At 42.5% G+C, this 18,138-nt stretch overlaps 1 pseudogene; it reads left to right on the top strand.

The window, feature by feature from the left end:
- The first annotated feature begins 498 nt into the window (after positions 1-498).
- On the top strand, positions 499-4,264 carry LOC101353807 (isoleucine--tRNA ligase, cytoplasmic pseudogene; annotated as a pseudogene).
- The last annotated feature ends 13,874 nt before the right edge of the window (positions 4,265-18,138 follow it).

Below are 18,138 nucleotides of genomic sequence, written 5' to 3'. Positions count from 1 at the left end.
ATAGTATAAAAGGATGGATGATAGAGAGCCTGGATTAGAATTTAGGGCAATATCAGGATACCAAAAAGGAATTAGAAGTATGTAGAAGGAAGAATCGATGGTCTTGGACATATTCCTTGTTCTCAGGACATCATCCTGTGCTGCAGCTGGGGTGCTTGATTCCACAGCTCATGGGGAGGCACTGTGTTGTCGCACTGTCTGAGTCCTCCCCACTCCTCTGATGGAGAAGCACTGACATCAAGATAAGCATGTTATCTCTGGATGGACCCAGGCTCCCTCCAGAGGCACTCTAGCCCGTGGAGCTCACGCGTTTCTGCCCGACCTGCCCCTGCTTGCCTAACTCCTCAGCAATAAAACGATTCAGCAAGTTCCAGAAAATATCAGTTTTCCTGCTGAAGAGGAGAAAATCTTGCAATTTTGGTCAGAATTTAATTGTTTTCAAGAATGCTTAAAGCAGCCAAAACATAGACCGAGATTTTCCTTCTATGATGGGCCTCATTTTGTAACTGGACTGCCTCACTATGACATATACTTGCAGGGACAATTAAAGACATAGTTACAAGATATGCTCATCAGAGTGGATTTTGTGTTGACAGAAGATTTGGATGGGGTTGTTAAGGCTTACCTGTGGAATATGAAATTGATAAGACATGTGGCCAAGATGGCGTTTGCAAGTATAACAATCAGTGCCGAGCAATTGTGATGAGATATTCTAGTGAGTGGAGGTCTCCTGTAACCAGATGTGGCTGGTGGATTGACTTTGACAATGACTACAGAACTATGTACCCACAATTCATGGAATCTGTCTGGTAGGTTTTCAAACAACTCTATGACAAAGGCCTTGTTTATAGAGGTGTGAAAATTATGCCCTTCTCCACAGCATATAATACTCTACTTTCCAACTTTGAATCTCACCAAAATTACAAGGATACTCAAGATCCTTCAATGTTTGTAGCTTTACATTTGGATGAAGATGAAAATATATCTTTAGTTGCTTGGACAACCACTCTGTGGACTCTACCTAGTAACCTTGTCCTCTGTGTTATTCCTGGTATGCAATGTGAAGATTAAATATATTATCAAAGGAAAATTACTAATTTTAATGGAAGTTAGATTATCAGCCCTCTATAAAGTGGAGAATGACTATGACATCCTTGAAAGATTTCCTGGTGCCTATCTCAAAGGCAAGAAGTACAGACCACTATTTGACTACTTTGTGAAGTGTAAAGAGAGTGGTGCTTTTACTGTGCTTGTTGACAACTATGTGAGAGAGGAGGAAGGCACTGGAGTTGTACACTAGGCTCCTTACTTTGGTGCTGATGACTATAGGGTCTGTATGGATTTCACGATTATTCAGAAAGACTCACTCCCTGTTTGCGCTGTTGATGCATCAGGCTGTTTCACAGCAGAAGTGACAGATTTCATGGAACAGTATGTGAAGGATGCTGACAAAAATGTCATCAGGACCCTGAAGGAAAAAGGCTGGCTTTTTGTTGCCAGCACCTTCACTCATAGCTATGCTTTCTGCTGGAGGTCAGACATGCCTCTGATTTACAAGGCTGTGCCCAGCTGGTTTGTGAGTGGAGCACGTGGTGGACAGATTACTGAGCAACAATGACTTATGTTACCAGGTCTCCGGGTTTGTGAGAGAGAAGAAATTTGGAAATTGGCTGAGAGATGCATGTAATGGGGCAATTTCCAGAAATAGATATTGGGGCACCCCTATTCCACTGTGGGTCAGTGATGACTTCCAAGAGGTATATGTATTGGGTCAGTGGCACAACTTGAAGAACTCAGGAGCAAAGATCTCAGATCTCCATAGAGAGAGCATTGACCATCTACTATTCTTTCATGCTGCGGGAAGGGATTGTTACATGGAATCTCTCTAAAGTGTTTGATTGCTGGTTTGAGAGTGGCAGCATGCCTTATGTGCAAGTCTGTTATCCATTTGAAAACAAGAAGGAGTTTCATGGTGCTTCTCCTGCAGACTTCATTGACAAAAGCATTGACCAAACCAGAGGATGGTTTTACATCTCGCTAGTACTGGCCATGAAGCCCTGGTGGCACAGTGGTTAAAAGCTATGCTTGCTAACCAAAAGGTTGGCAGTTTAAATCCACCAGCCACTCCTTAGAAACCTTATGGGGCAGTTCTACTCTGTCCTGTAGGGTCACTATGAGTCGGAACTGACTTGACGGCAATGGATTTGTTTTTTGTTTTTTGTTTGGTGCTGGCCACAGCTTACTTTAAATAATAGCTTTCAAGATTGTGATTGTGAACGGGCTCGTCCTAGCTAGTGACAGCCAAAAAATGAGCAAACGAAGAAAGAATTATCCAGATCCAGTTTTAGTCATCCATAAATATGGTACTGATGCCCTCAGATTATATCTGATTAACTCCCCTATGGTGAGGGCAGAAAACCTTCGCTTTAAGGAGCAGGGAGTGAGCGAAGTGCTGAAGGACGTACTGCTCCTTTGGTACAATGCATTCCACTTCTTCATCCAAAAGGTCCTGTGGCTCCAGAAGAAGGAAGAGATAGAATTCCCCTACAATGAGAACATGGCTAAAGCCAGCACCAGCGTCACTGACTGCTGGGTCCTGTCCTGTGCGCAGTCGTTCATTGGGTTCTTTGAGACAGAAACAGCAGCTTATAGGCTTTTTAGTGTGGTGCCTCATCTGGTCAAGTTTGTGGATATTTTGACCAATTGATATGTCAGAATGAATTGCAGAAGGTTAAAGGGTGAAAATGGGATGGAGGATTATGTTATGGCCTTGGAACCTTATTTAGTGTTCTGCTTTCTTTGTGCAGACTTATGGCCCTTATACACCTTTTCTCACAGAATTAATGTACCAGAATCTAAAGATGCTGATCCATCCTATTTCTGTCCAGGACAAGGACACAGCCAGTATTCACTACCTCACGCTACCTCATGTTCGAGAGGAATTGTTGGACAAGAAAACTGAAAGTGAAGTATCCAGAATGCAGTCTGTGATTGAACTAGGGTGCGTAATTCGAGACTGCAAAACTATTCCAACAAAGTATCCTTTGAAAGAAATTGTGATTATCCACCAAGACCTGGAAGCTCCTAAAGATATTAAGCCTTTAGAGAAGTATGTCACTGAGAAATTGAATGTTAGCAGAGTTACACTGTCTACAGATAAAAAATAAATATGGCATTTGGCTAAGGGCCGAACCTGATCACATGGTGCTTGGGAAGCAACTGAAAGGAGCCTTTAAAGCAGTGATGACCTCCATCAAGCAATTGAGAGATGAAGAGCTGGAACGGTTCCAAAAGAACAGGACCATGATTGTGGAAGGCCATGAATTGCAGAAATAAGACATCTGCCTCACGTACACCTTTAATCAGGCTACAAGGGGGACTGCACAATTTGAAGCATACTTGGAAGCTCAAGCTTTGGTTCTCTTAGATGTCACCCCTGACCAGTCAACAGTGGATGAAGGACTGGAGTCATCAACTGCATCCAGAAACTTCGTAAGAAGTGCAGTCTGGTTCCAATTGACGAAATAACAGTTTATTATAAAGTAAAATCAGAAGGAAGGCATCTGAATAATGTTATTGAAAGCCACACAGATTTTATATTTGCCACCGAAAGGCTCCTTTGAAACCATATCCAGTTCCTACATCAGATACAATCCTTATTCAAGAAAAAACACAGTTAAATGGGTCTGAACTGGAAATTATGCTTCCCAAAGGATCATCCCTGCCTGGTCCTGCTTGTGCATATGTCAATGTTAGCATTTGTGCAAATGGCAGTGAGCAAGATGGAGTTTTGCTTCTAGAAGATCCAAAAGGTGATAATAGATTGGACCTTTTAAAGCTGAAGAATGTTGTTACTAGCATTTTTAGGGTTAAAAATTCAGAGCTGCTTGTCTTCCATGGTGAAACAGAAATAAAAAATCGAACTGACCTTCTGAGACTTAGTGGAAAAACACTTTGTGTGACTGCAGGATCAGCCCCCTCTTTGATCAGCTATTCCAGTACTCTTCTCTGTCAGTATATCAACCTACAGCTCTTGAACACAGAACCACAAGGATGTTTAATGGGAACAGTGGGGACTCTTCTGCTCAAAAACCCAGTTGGGCAGAATGGACTCACCTACCAAGGTCTTCTATACGAAGCAGCCAAGATATTTGGCCTTCGGAGCAGGAAGCTAAAGCTATATCTGAATGAGACTCAAACACAAGAAATTACAGAGCAAATTTCCATGAAGACTTTAAATATGAAGATTATGGCAGAGGTCTAATGTTCACCTATAAATGTGATCAGTCAGCCTTTCCCTGGCTTACGCCCAGCAACAACACACACACAGACACAATGAAGATATTTTCTTCTGGTACCTGTGTAATATGCTGCTTTTGGTCCAAAGTTCAAGTGGGATTGATTCATCAAGTGATGAGACCTCACAGTAATATTGACACTTAACCTTAAAAACCCACGCAGTCATGTAGGGGGAAGGTTGCAATGTTACCTTAGCACTACAGCGTTGATTTCTATACTTGAGTTCTCACTTATTTGAGTTCTCAGGATAAAAGTTATTTAAGTGGCATAGCATATATACTTTTAAAATATATCTGGAAACTCTGGAAGGAATGGACACATTATATATTCCTGGTACCTGGATTTTCCTGGGCATTTTAATGGAATATTTTAAGTTTCAGTAAATCAGAATAAAATTTCTCTCAGATTAAAAAAAAAAAAAAAAAGATAAGCATGTTGGGCACCTCACACAAGATCATTGTCTAATTGAGTAACAAAACTGTGCAAGTGTCTATTGGGCCTAAATATAGAAGAGTGTTAAAGGATAAAAGTATTTTGGTGCCTCTCAGCTGATTTAATCATTTCTCAGAATGGAAAAGAAGGTTTTTAAAACTTTTTCATTTAGGTAAGATTATGGAGCTTATTTTGGTAGTTTGAATATATTTGCACATTTGTACCTACTGCATGATTCAGGATATTTAACACAGTTCTCTTTCCCTGTAATTGCAAGTGATGTCTTCTTGCCCAAGTCTGCTTGAAAAGTTGCAAATCACCACATCAGTTTCTTCCTCATTTTAATACTTCCATAATATTCTGTTTGTATATGAAACTGACAGTCTCTATACAGAGATGAATATATTAAAAAAAAAAAACCAAACCCATTGCCATCAAGTTGATTCTGACTCATAGCAACTCTACAGGACAGAATAGAACTGCTTCATAGGTGGATTCGAACTGCCGACATTTTTGGTTAGCAGCCGAGCTCTTAACCAGTGTGCCACCAGGACTCCGAGATGTATATGGTACTCTTAAATATTAAAAAAAAAAAAAAATAAATCTACCCCATCCCAAGCTACCCACTTTAGGATGCAGAAGATATGTATCCAACTCTCTTTTTTGTGTCTGGAAGGTATGAGAACGTGTGTAGAACCAACTTACAGTTGTTTGTGCTGAAGGAAGATGGTGGTGGTGATTGAATGATGAGGAGTCTCCAGTTTTTGCTGTGATGAGCCATTCTGCTCCTCACATGGAGCCAAATGGTGGTTTTGTTGATGTGTGTGTGGGTATGTGTGCATGTGGGTGTCTTCAAGGAAATCTGTGATGGGTTGCGAATATGGGGGAATAATACGCTGAAAGAGATCTCCAGTTGGTCAGTGAATAGAGGAGTTGTACATTTCTAGAGTGACAGTTTCATGACCCTTTTTCCAACAGAAATATCCATGACACTCACTGGGCCTCAGTGTCTGACTGTGTAGTCAGAGGTTAAGGTTACTTGTCCTACTTTCCTCTCAGTTGTAGTTTGAGCATCACAGATAGGTGAATGGTCTGCATAATGTAAAGATTTTTTGTTATTAACTAAATACACAGACACTCCAGGAATTCTTTAGATGTTCCACATGAGACATTTGGCCTTCAAGAATTTGGCCTTCAAGAATTAGAAAGATGGGAAAAGAGATTAATTATTACCAGTTCTCATTCGGGCCAAGTTTGCTTATCCTGTTTATCTATAATGAAAGCCAACAATCTGGAGTGGTTTTGGTTGGATCTAAATATTCCTCCATGTTTGAATGGGCTCCAAGGGCCTGTTCCAACACTTAGGGCAGAACATCTGCATGTCACGGAGGACAGCAAGCTTGTCTGTGTGTGCACTGGGTCCCATTCTGGTGAGAGACGGGCAATGGTGCCATCATCCTTGCCCACTAGGCTTTCACCACCCACTGCCTTCCACAGCTCTGAGGTGAAGACCACTAGCTGATGGCTGTTGTCAAGCCCTGGGATTAAGCACACAGGGGACTCAGTCTTCTGCCTTTAGCATCTCAGACCAGCAACTCAGGTCTTGATATCTTAACTCTGAGAAGCTGGCCTTTTCTCAGGCAATGTTCATGCCTTGGGAGAGAGGAATTATTACAGTGAATTGTTACTGAGACCTTATTACCTCCCAAGCACTGTTCTAAGCACATTCCTCGTGTTAATTCATTTAATCCTCACAGCCCGTGATGTAGTGAGAGTACAGTTCCTGTTTTATTGATGGGGAAATGGAGCTGTGGAGGGGTTTCATAGTTGTTCAAGTTCATTTAGTGACAACAGGGGTGATATTAAAAAACTTTATTGTGGTTAATACATATATAACTAAATATTTGGTGTTTCAACATCTTTTGTTTGTACAATTTGGTGACATTATGTTCCTCATGTTGCGCACCCATCACCACTACCCATTTCCAAGTTTTTCTATCACTCTTAAAGAAGCTCATTGCCAAAAAGCTCTCAGCAAAATTTTAATAACTTGGATGACCCAGGCACTGGCCAATCAGAAGCAAGGCCGTCACCAGTCAGAACAGATGCTAATTGTAAACATCAGCTGGCCTGGTCCTACAAGTGCTGCTGGCTGAGCATCATCTCCAAGTGGGAGTCCAAACCCAGGCAGTCTGGCTGTGGAGCTCACATTCCCACCACTTGTCAATATTGCCCTTTTGCCTCCATAGTGCCTGGCATACAGTAGATGCTTAATGAACAGTGTGCTAAATTGACATGTCCTGTCTAACTACTGCCCTGTGCAGGTTCCTGTATTTCCTGTCTCCTTCTCTTTCTCTGGGGCCTCGGGCCTGCCCAGGACAAAGGAGTGCTCTCCTGGCACCACTCTCAAGTTGCTTTCTAGTTTACCCCAGGGTGCTCCTTCTTTCTTCCTCTCCTTTCAAGATCTGGTGCCAACTCACCTCCTTCCATCCTCTCCCCAAACAAACAATCCAGCACACCCAACAGTTCTGCCTCTGCTTTCTCTCAGCTTCTTCTATCGTGTGTGTGATGGCTTCCTTCAAGACACTGGGAATCCGTGGTTCTCAGGAGGTGGCCCAGGCTGGTTTTGGGGAGGGAGGCATGAAGGGTAGGCCCGCACAAGTATGAGAAAATCAATCCCAGTAGGCCCAAGTCTCCAGCCATCTTTGGGAAAGAGAAATAGAATTTATAAGACAAAATTACTTCATGGGTTAAAAACTGACAGATTTTCTCATTCAGTTATTATGGGGTGGAACCTGAGAATTTGCATTTCTTATAAATTCCCAGCTGATGCTACTGCTGCTGGTCTGGGTACCATACTGGAGACCACTGCACTACATTATGCCTTGTTTCTGGAGCCAGTCTTCTTCTATTTCAGAGGCAGCTCTTCTAGATGACTTCTGCCTTGGAGATTGAAAGAACTCCCATAGCAAGGCCCAGGGCCTGTTCTAGTCTTCTCTTAGCAGTCTCAGCTTATTATCGGCACTCGTTTGAAAAGAATTAATCCTGAGCAAAGTGCTAACCCTGGTGGTGTAGTGGTTAAGAGCTTGGCCGCTAACTAAAAGGCTGGCCGTTAGAATCCACCAGCCACTCCTTGGAAACCCCATGGGGGCATTTCTACTCTGTCCTGTAGGGTTGCTATGAGTCAGAACTGATTCCACGGCACCTAACAACAACAACAAAGTGCTAACACTCGGCCTTGCTGGCCTGAAACCGAAGACTGCTCAAAGGCTGGGAGTGGTGTCTCTGGGCAGTCAGGAGCACTATGTCCTCTAATCAGCCACTGTTATGGATTGAATTGTGTCCCCCCACAAAATACCAAACCAAAACAACCATCGCTGTCAGGTAGATTCCAACTCATAGAGACACTTCTTGGAAGAAGTACAGCCAGAATACTCCTTAGAAGCAAGGATGATGGGACTTTGTCTTACATAGTTTGGACAAGTTATCGGGAGGCACCAATCCCTGGAGAAGGACATCATGCTTGGTAAAGTAGAGGGTCAGCAAGAAAGAGGAAGGCCCTCAATGAGATGAATGGCTACAACAACTGGCTCAAGCATAGCAACGATTGTGAGGATGGCACAGGACAGTTCATTCTCTTGTGCATGGGGTCGCTATGAGTCAAAACTGACTCGATGGTACCTAACAACAACTACAACAGGACAGGGTAGAGCTGCCCCATAGGATTTCCAAGGTGGATTCGAAGTGCCGACCTTTTGGTTAGTAGCAGAACAGGTAACCACTGTAACATCAGGGCTCCAATCCCCCTCAAATAAGTGTCAGAATTCTAACCCCTATACCTATAGATGCAATTCTGCTTGGAAATAGGGTTCTCTTTCTTACGTTTATTAGATCATACCAGAATAGTGACAGGTGATCCAACAGAATGCATAAATTATCAAACAACATCATTAATATTACACACATAAAATTTTGCTATAGGTAATTCAAAAATGGTTGCAGCAGTACACTGACAGAGAACTGCCAGAAATTCAAGCAGAACTCAGAAGAGGTTATGGAATGAGGGTCATCACTGCTGATGTCAGATAGATCTTGGTTGAAAGCTGAGAATACAAGAAAGATGTTTACCTGTGTTTTATTGACTATGCAAAGGCATTCAACTGTGTGGATCATAACAAATTATGGATAACACTGCGAATAATGAGAATTCCAGAACACTTAATTGTGCTCATGCGGTACCTGTACATAGACCAAGGGGCAGTTGTTCAAAAAGAGCAAAGCGATACTACATGGTTTAAAATCAGGAAAAGCGTGTGTCAGGGTTGTATCTTTTCACCATATTTATTCAGCCTTTATGCTCAGCAAATAATCCAAGAAGCTGGACTATATGAAGAAGAATGGGGTATCAAGGTGGAGGAAGACTCATTAACAACCTGCGATATGCAGATGACACAACCTTGCTTGCTGAAAGTGAAGAGGACTTGAAGCACTTACTGATGAAGATCAAAGACCACAGCCTTTAGTATGGATTACACCTCAACATAAAGAAACCAAAATCCTCACAACTGGACCAATAAGCAAAATCATGATAAAGTGAGAAAAGACTGAAGTTGTCAAGGATTTCATTTTACTTGGAGCCACAATCAACACCCATGGAAGCAACAGTCAAGAAATCAAACGACGTGTTGCATTGGGCAAATTTACTGCAAAAGAACTCTTTCAAATGTTAAAAAGCAAAAGTGTAATTTTGAGGACTAAGGTGCACCTGACCCAAGCCATGGTATTTTTGATTGCCTCATATGCATGCAAAAGCTGCAGAATGAATGAGGAAGACCAAAGAAGAATTGATGCCTTTGAATTATGGTGTTAGCGAAGAATATTGAATATACCATGGAGTGCCAGGAGAACAAACAAATCTGTCTTGGAAGAAGTACAGCCAGAATGCTTCTTAGAAGTGAGGATGGTGAGACTTCGTCTCACATACTTTGGACATGTTATCGGGAAGAACCAGTCTCTGGAGAAGGACATCATGCTTAGTAAAGTAGAGGGTCAGTGAAAAAGAGGAAGATCCTCAATGAGATGGGTTGACGCAGTGGCTGCAACAATGGGCTAAAATATAGCAAGTATTGTGAGGATGGCGCACGATCAGACAGTGTTTCGTTTTTCTTGTATGTGGGGTTGCTGTGAGTTGGAAATGACTCGACAGCACCTAACAACAACTTCTGGTTATTTCTCACTGCTCCTCCCTAGATGCCAAGAAAGCTGGGAAAATTAGTTATGGTTTTGGGGAGCAAGATGTTTACTGTTGCATGTAGAGAGACACGTGAGCCTGGTGTGAGCATCTCTGAACTTTTGTTTAGTGTCTCTGGCTTAGCTCTTCACTCCAGGAATTCTTGGAGCAGGGGCAGAGTCAATAGCTGCCTACGTGGTGTAGATTGAGGAACACCTGGAGGCTCAGAGGCCGAATCAGACAGCCAGGTAGTGGCAGAAACCGGAAACAAGGTCTTCTGCTGCCTGGAAGTTTTTCTACTCTTATTATACCTTGTCTGAGAGCTCAAACTTTTATAGACCAACAGTTCCCACCACTTAAAGAGGGCAGCTCTTAATCTCTGAGCATCTGAGTAAACGGCTCCAGGACAACTAAGGGTTCTTTGCCACTGGTTGGTATGGCATTCTCATTCCTAGAGTGCCAGGCTAGAATGGAAAATGTCCAGAGAGCATTTCTTACTTCCTACCCTCTGGACAAATGCAAAATAGGATAGATCACTCTGGTAACCATTGAGCTATCATCTTTCTTTATTACAGCCATAGATTGGGGTTGGAATGTAGGTAGAAGGAAACTCCTTTACCTTGTAAAGACACAATTTTAAGGTGGAAAAAGAAGTTGACCTACATGTACAGTGATCACACTTTCTACTTTTTAGATGAGTCAGGCATCTGATAATCAGATTTATGATGGAATTTAATGAAATCATGAATGACAGAGTCATAGAAAAAATTTACATTTTTTGGGGGGTCTACTCAGGGCTCTACACCCATTTAATCCAGATAATAATCCCCTGAGGCAGTTAAAAAAACGGTTGCCATCGAGTTGACTCCAACTCATGTTGACCCCATGTGTGTCAGAGTAGAACTGCGCTCCATAGGGGTCTTCAGTGGCTGATTTTTTTGAAGTAGATTGCCAGAACTTCTTCCGTAGTGTCTCTGTGTGGACTTGAACCTCCGACCTTTTGATTAGTAGCCAAGCGCATTAACTGTTTGTACCCCCCAGGGACTTTTCAAGGCAGTTGGTCACCTCCTTTTACAACTGAGGAAAATAGGGTTTACAGGGTGAGAAACTTGTCCTAGGACACATAGCCAAGGTGGTTGAAGCTAGATTCGAGCTAGTTCCTAATCTTGTATCCTTCCCACCACACTAAACAAACCGCATAATGGACCTTTAACCTTTTTAATGCAAATAGGAATTCTTTGTGTGGTTGGGGTTGGGGAGAATTCCCATTAACTGGTAAAGTATTCTCTTACTTCTTTTCTGGGACTCCTGTGGGAAATCTGCCCTTTAGCCATGATTACAGTATTCCAGGAGATGGCACCAGATAGCTTATAATCAGCTCCAGAGCAGTCTGTGCTGTGCTGGATAACCCTGAATCTGACGAACAGCTCAGAGGGAGGAATCTCCATAGACATCCCCGCACCACAGGCTTTTGTGCATTCTCCATCTATGCTGGGACATCTGACATTGGTTCAGGGGTGGTGAGATTTGACAGCCTCTGAGAATTGAGATGACTCGGGACTTCGAGGTGTTTGGGGAGAAGGTAGGCCATTTAAAAGTGAGGTTGGCTTCCCAAAATGGAGCGGGGGTTGCTGAATATTTGGAATGAAACAACAAAACAAGTAACTTCCTTTGGTCAAGGTGTGTCCCCTCAGTAAGATCTCCCCAGCCACCTCATCATGTGTTACGTAAGTATTTAGTCCATGAAAAACAGAGCAGGATGTCGACGGCCTACAAAAGCTAGAGGAGCAGTAAAAGAAAATCCTTCCGAGTGATTCCATTAATGAAGCAAAACTGGAGAAGAAAATAAAAAGCACCTGACTCCACACAATCTTTTTTCTTCTGTCAAATTACGTTGAAGATTGTCCTCCAAACCTGCTCTCAACAAAATACAGGTGGCCACCCTCACGGTCAGCCCTCCCTGCTGGTAAGCTGAGAACCTCAGCCACACACAGCACAAAGCAGGGCCAGTGTCAGTGGGCTCCCTGGAGCTGTCAGGTGATAACAGCTACCTGTCTTCATTTAGGCTCCATTTCCACATCTACAGATCAGTGCTTTCACCTGCAGCCTTGAATCACTGGGGATTTATCCAAACCCAAACCAAATCCACTGCCATTGAGTCAATTCTGACTCATAGTGACCCTATAGGACAGAGTAGAACTGCCTCATAGAGTTTCCAAGCCTGTAATCTTTACGGAAGCAGACTGCCACGTCTTTCTCCCAAGGAGCCGCTGGTGGTTTCGAACCGCTGACCTTTCAGTTAGTAGCCAAATGTTTAATCACTGTGCCACCAGGGCTCCTTAGGGATTTACCCAGTGGCCCAAATTTAACTCCCCCTCCCTCAGGTGTTTCTATTTCTCTCTATTAAGAATATTTTGGAGTCAGTGTGGGTGCAGTACTTCTTTTTTTAACTAGGTTGGAGTCCCTGGGTAGTGCAAACTGTTAACGTGCTCAGCTGCTACCTGAAAGATTGGAAGTTTCAGAGGCACCTTGGAAGACAGGTCTGGAAATCTACTTCCAAAAGATCACAGTCAATTGGAAACTCTACGAGGAACAATTCTACCCTGACACTCATGGGGTTGCCATGAGTCGGAGTCTATGGCAACTTTTTTTTTTTTTTTAATTAACATTATCAAAATAATAGCAGCTTGCAGCTTGAAGACATGCGGAGAATTTAGAGATATTCAGAGCAGTCCAACTCAGAAACAGATCTTTTTTTTACAATGTTCCCTTTTAACCATGCCAGAGCAAGCTCATACATATATACACATGGACTTGAAGCTGAAAGCTGTATGTTCCCTATGCCCTTGCTACTCAAAGTGTGGTCCGTGGACCAGTAGCATCAGCATCATCATGGAATTTAGGCCCCACCCTAGACCCTGTGCATCAGCATCTCACTTTAACAAGATCCCCTGGTGATTTTTATACACTTTAAAATTTTAATATTCACTGCCTTATAAGATCCTTTTCAAAGCTAGCTCCAATAGCTTTGAATTCACTCGACGGCAATAGGTTTTGTTCGTTCATCAACATGTGGGGAAGGGGAGCAGAGAATCACAGAGCTGGGCCTGTCTCCTGGGTGGATGTATTATTATTAATCATCAGGAACTGCATCTCAATCCCTTTGTCTCATTTGAGGAGAGGCAGGGTGGCTGGTGGGTATCAGTATACTTCATTAAATAGTAACAGGCAGTGGCTACATATCTGGGCCATGTTAGGGCAAGAGGTGTGGGTTAGTGACATACAGAGAAAGACAGCTCTTCTGAAGAGCTCTTCTGATGAGTACAGAGTGTCCTAGAGGATAGGAGAGGGGGAACAAATGAGCAAGAAAACAGTGGGGTCTAATGGAAGATGTTAATAATAGGAGAAACAGAGTGTAGGGGTGAGAGGGCATATACGGAAACTCTCCAAACTTTCTGCACATTTTTTTTGTGAACCTAAAACTGCTCTAACAAAAAAAAAAAATGTTAAAAATAAATTTTTTATTTTTAAAAATAAAACAGTGTGGTCTCAGCACAGACACATTAATTCAGGCAGCCAAAGACAACCTGGTAATAAAGTAGCTCCTTAGCTGAGAATGGGGTCAGAGAAGAGGTGAGCAGTCTGAACTGGGTACATCCAGTCTTTTCAGACAAAACTTAGGGATGTCGAGGAATTCCCCATGACCAAGAAGCTCCAGGTGTTGCCCCTGGCTGCCCCCAGGAACTCACTGTGCTAATTCAGTTTGGCTAGCTGTGTTGGGTGGCAGATGGAGACAGTGTACAGATGCACGCCCTTATGGTCAAGAGATTTTTGTGCACATTAAGCAAGGCTATTTGTGGCCCAAAGGAGCCATTCCCCTTCCTTTCCTGACCAGCACAAATGCCAATCCTGTAACAGAGCCAGATCAATATCTGCTTCTATGCAAGTATTACCGGTTCTTTTAAGTAGGGTCCAGTGTTTGGAAGACATGAAGACAGATTCCTTCCCTCTGTTAAATTCTCAGCCCAGTGCAATGGATATGATCTCTCTGATCTGGCTTTTCTTCTTGGTACAGTAAAAATAATATTCCTTCCCACCACTAAGGAAGTAATTGGAGTGAGGAAGGTGGTAACAATTTCTTGAAGGCACCCCACCACCCACCAGAGAGGCCCAGCCCACCTTGATAGGGTGGGAGAGTGCAGGTGAGTGGTGTTTGGGTGGAAGCAATGACCCATGCTTTCCTCATGCATGCACACCTCGTTAGAAGTCAGACTTACTGCTCAAGCATGCTTCATTTCCTGACCTACCCGAGTCTCTGAGGCCACACAAGTCCTTGGAATTAAGTCTTGGCACATGGATAGGAAAGAAAGTCTCTCTCACTTACTGATTTTTCCCTGCATTTCCCTGCAGGCCTTTGCTACTCATCTGGCTCCAGCTTCTTTTTGCAGGATATAAGCTAGGTCCCAGCCAGCCCTGGGAGAAAAAGCAACAGTTTGCACTGTGCCTCTGCTGGGCCTCAGGACCAGGTCACAGTCCCAATCTAGAAATTAACATCCCCTATAGCCCAGGTCTCCTCTGTGCCCTTACAACGTCCAGCACACATGTGCTTCTTCAGAAGCTTAGCTCCCGTTTTCCTTGCCCCTCAACCTGCTGGTCCTCTCTATAGGACTCAGACCTTGCCAGGATTTGCCTCAGTAGCCTGATGGGTTGGCCCACCTAGTTCTCTGGACCTGGTTGGGGGATCTGAACCCACCACACCAGTCCTCCTATCCTGAGATTAGGTCATACTCCTTGAACCCACAGCCCCATGCTCCCTGATATGTAGGGTATAACCCCTGCCCTTCATGACCTCCCATTTGGGATAACCCCAATACCCTTGTTATGGATTCAATTGTGATATCCTAAAATATGTATTGAAATCCTGGCCAGCAAACCTATGGAAGCAATGTAATGTAATCTAATGTAATGAAATCATCTTCCATAATGCAATCTAATGTGATGTAAGCAATCAATCAGTTGAGGTCCTACCAGGATAGGGTGGATTCTAAACCTAATTATTTCTGAGTTATATAAGGAGCAGCATAGACACAGACACAAAAAGCACATACAGGGGGAGACAGATGACACGTGGGGATTGTCTACAATCCAAGGAACCAAAGAACACCCAGGGCTATTGACAAAGAAGGAACGGACATGGCCCAGACCCTAGTTTGGACTTCTAGCCCCCAGAACTGTGAGAAGATAAATGTCTGTTCTTTAAAGCCACCCACCTGTGGTATTTGTGTTATAGCAGCTCTAGATAACTAAGACAGCCCTACTTTGTGTGTGTTTTTTTTTTTTCTTTTTCTTTTTTGTACTTATTGGCTGTCCCAGGACCTGCCCTAAAAGACCAGAAACCAAACCCATTGCTGCTGAGTCGATTCTGACTCATGGTGATCCTACAGGACAGAGTACAACTGCCACATAGGGTTTCCAAGGAGCTGCTGGTGGATTGGAACTGCCGACCTTTTGGTTAGCATCCTAGCTCTTCGCACCTGACGCACTGCAATGCGTTTTCCTGAACCAGTCCCCCAGCCTAGGAAACCTGTCTCTGGGTGTCCCCACCTCCCTTCCTTCTCTGCTGCCCTGACGTCTGCTAGTCTAGCCTCTGCATCAGACCCAGTGGTGAGCGTCCCATCACTCTAGGACCAATCTGTAGTTTTCTACATCGTATCCCTTTACAGTTCCTAGAAGTGCCGCTGCTTTTACCCTACCACTGGGATCCCTGAATGGACAGATGGCTCTCCTTTCTCCAGTTTTAGGGCCAGATGCAAAAATTTCCTCTATAAAGTAGACCCAGAAACAACCAGTACATTCTATATCTCCTGATTGCCCTATATTGCTCAGAGTCTTTCAATATCTGAATTAGACTGTGAATTTGTGTGTGTATTTTAAGTACATTAAAATATCAAAAATATAAAAAGAAAGAAACACAAAAACTGTAGATCCCTAATTGAGAAAGAAAAAGAAAAACTGGAACTTTTTGCAAGAAGAAATTTAGTTGCCAGACTCCAAGACTTTCTTTGATCTTCCCTTCCAGTTTGTCCCCACTGACTGCTTCAAGTATATAGCCCTTGCTTCCCACCCTGCATGGCTGTTGTCCTTTCTGCTGGATCTCTGGGGTCTTTGGGATACTCAACATTCAGTCTCATAAAAAGGTTACAGGATGCTGGACATTATAAAAACCAAGCATGACCCCTTCAGTGAGGAAACCAAGACCCAGAAAAGGGACAGGAGTTGCTGATAAACTCCTGTGGACAGAGCAGGACTGGCTCCTGGGTTCTCGACCACCCATTAAACAGTCTTCCTATTACATCCTGATGTTTTCCCACCTCCAATACAGTTTTTTTTTTTTAATAGACTTTATTTTTGGAGTGGTTTTAGGTTTATGGAAAATCTGTGCATAAAGTACAGAGAATTCTAATATACCCTCTCCCCCTGCACATTATTTCTCCTATTATTACCATTTTTCATTCATTTGGCACATTTGTTACAGTTGATGAATCAATACTGATACATTGCTATTAACTAAAGTCCATAGTTTACATTAGTTTCACTCTTTGTGTTGTACAGTCCTATGGGCTTTGACAAATGCTTAATGTCACATGTCCACCATTACAGCATCATACAAAATAGTTTACTCCCTAAAAATGCCCTCTGTTCCACCTATTCATCCTTTCTTACTCCCCCTGAACCTCTGGCAACCATTTATCTTTTCAGTGTCTCTATAATTTTGTCTCTTCCAAATGTCATAAAACAAAACAAAACAAAAAAATAGTTGCCATCAAGTTGATTCCAATTCATGGCAGCCCCATGTGTGTCAAAGCAGAACTGTGCTCCATAGGATTTTCAATGGCTGAAAGTCGGAATCATATAGCATGTAACTTTTTGGGACTGGCTTCTTCCCCTTAGCAATATGTATTTGAGGTTCCTCCATGTTTTTTTTTTTTTTTTTTTGAATCATTCTTATTTGTTTAAAAATAAGGTATTTAATAAGTTATCATCTGTAATAATAATGCATATTTAATAATTGCAATAATAAATAATAACACATATAATGGTAATTGACACATTATTAATACACGTTTATATTGCATTATATTGGTGCTTTTCTTTTCACCTTTAAGAGGACTAAATTTCACAAAGCCTTAAATTATACACATGGACTTTTTTTTTAATTAAGATTTTTTAAAATTTTATTGTGTTTTAGGTGAAAGTTTACATCACAAATTAGCTTTTCATTAAAAAATTTATACATTAATTGTTTTGTGACATTGGTTGCAATCCACACAATATGTCAGCACTCTCCCACTTTCCCTTTCCACCTTGGGTTTCCCATGTCCATTCATCCAGTTTTCCTGTGCCTTCCTGCCTTCTCATCTTTGCTTTTGGGCAGATGTTGCCCATTTGGTCTCATATACTTGATTTAACTAAGAAGCAATTCCTCACGTGATTTGTTGTTTGTTTTCTTTTTGTGTCTTGAAGGTTCATTTCTTTTTATCACTTAATAATATTCTGTTCTATGGATTTATCAAAATTTGTTTATCCATTCTTCTATTGAAGGATATCCCCAACGTGTCTGTCAGTTTGTTGTACTGTGGGGGCTTGCCTGTTGCTGTGATGCTGGAAGTATGCCACCGGTATTCAGATACCAGCAGGGTCACCCATGGCCAACACGTTTCATCTGAGCTTCCAGACTAAGACAGACTAGGAAGAAGGACCCAGTAGTCTACTTCTGAAAAGAATTAGCCAGTGAAAACCTTATGAATAGCAGCAGAACATTGTCTGATATAGTGCCAGAAGATGAGCCCCCTCAGGTTGGATGGCACTCAAGACAACTGGGGAAGAGCTTCCTCCTCAAAGTAGAGTTGACCTTAATGATGTGGATGGAGTCAAGCTTTCGGGACCTTCATTTGCCGATGTGGCACGACTCAAAATGAGAAGAAACAGCTGCAAATATCCATTAATAGTAGGAACGTGGAATGTACAAAGTATGAATCTAGGAAAATTGGAAATCATCAAAAATGATATGGAATGCATAAACATCAATATCCTAGATATTAGTGAGCTGAAATGGACTGGTATTGGCCATTTTGAATTGGACAACCATATGGTCTACTATGCCGGGAATGACAACT

The sequence above is a fragment of the Trichechus manatus genome, unplaced genomic scaffold (assembly GCF_000243295.1).
Source record: "Trichechus manatus latirostris isolate Lorelei unplaced genomic scaffold, TriManLat1.0 scaffold00033, whole genome shotgun sequence".
Taxonomy (NCBI): Eukaryota; Metazoa; Chordata; class Mammalia; order Sirenia; family Trichechidae; genus Trichechus; species Trichechus manatus.
Note: the sequence above shows the minus strand (reverse complement) of the source record. Positions and strands in the feature narration are given on the sequence as shown.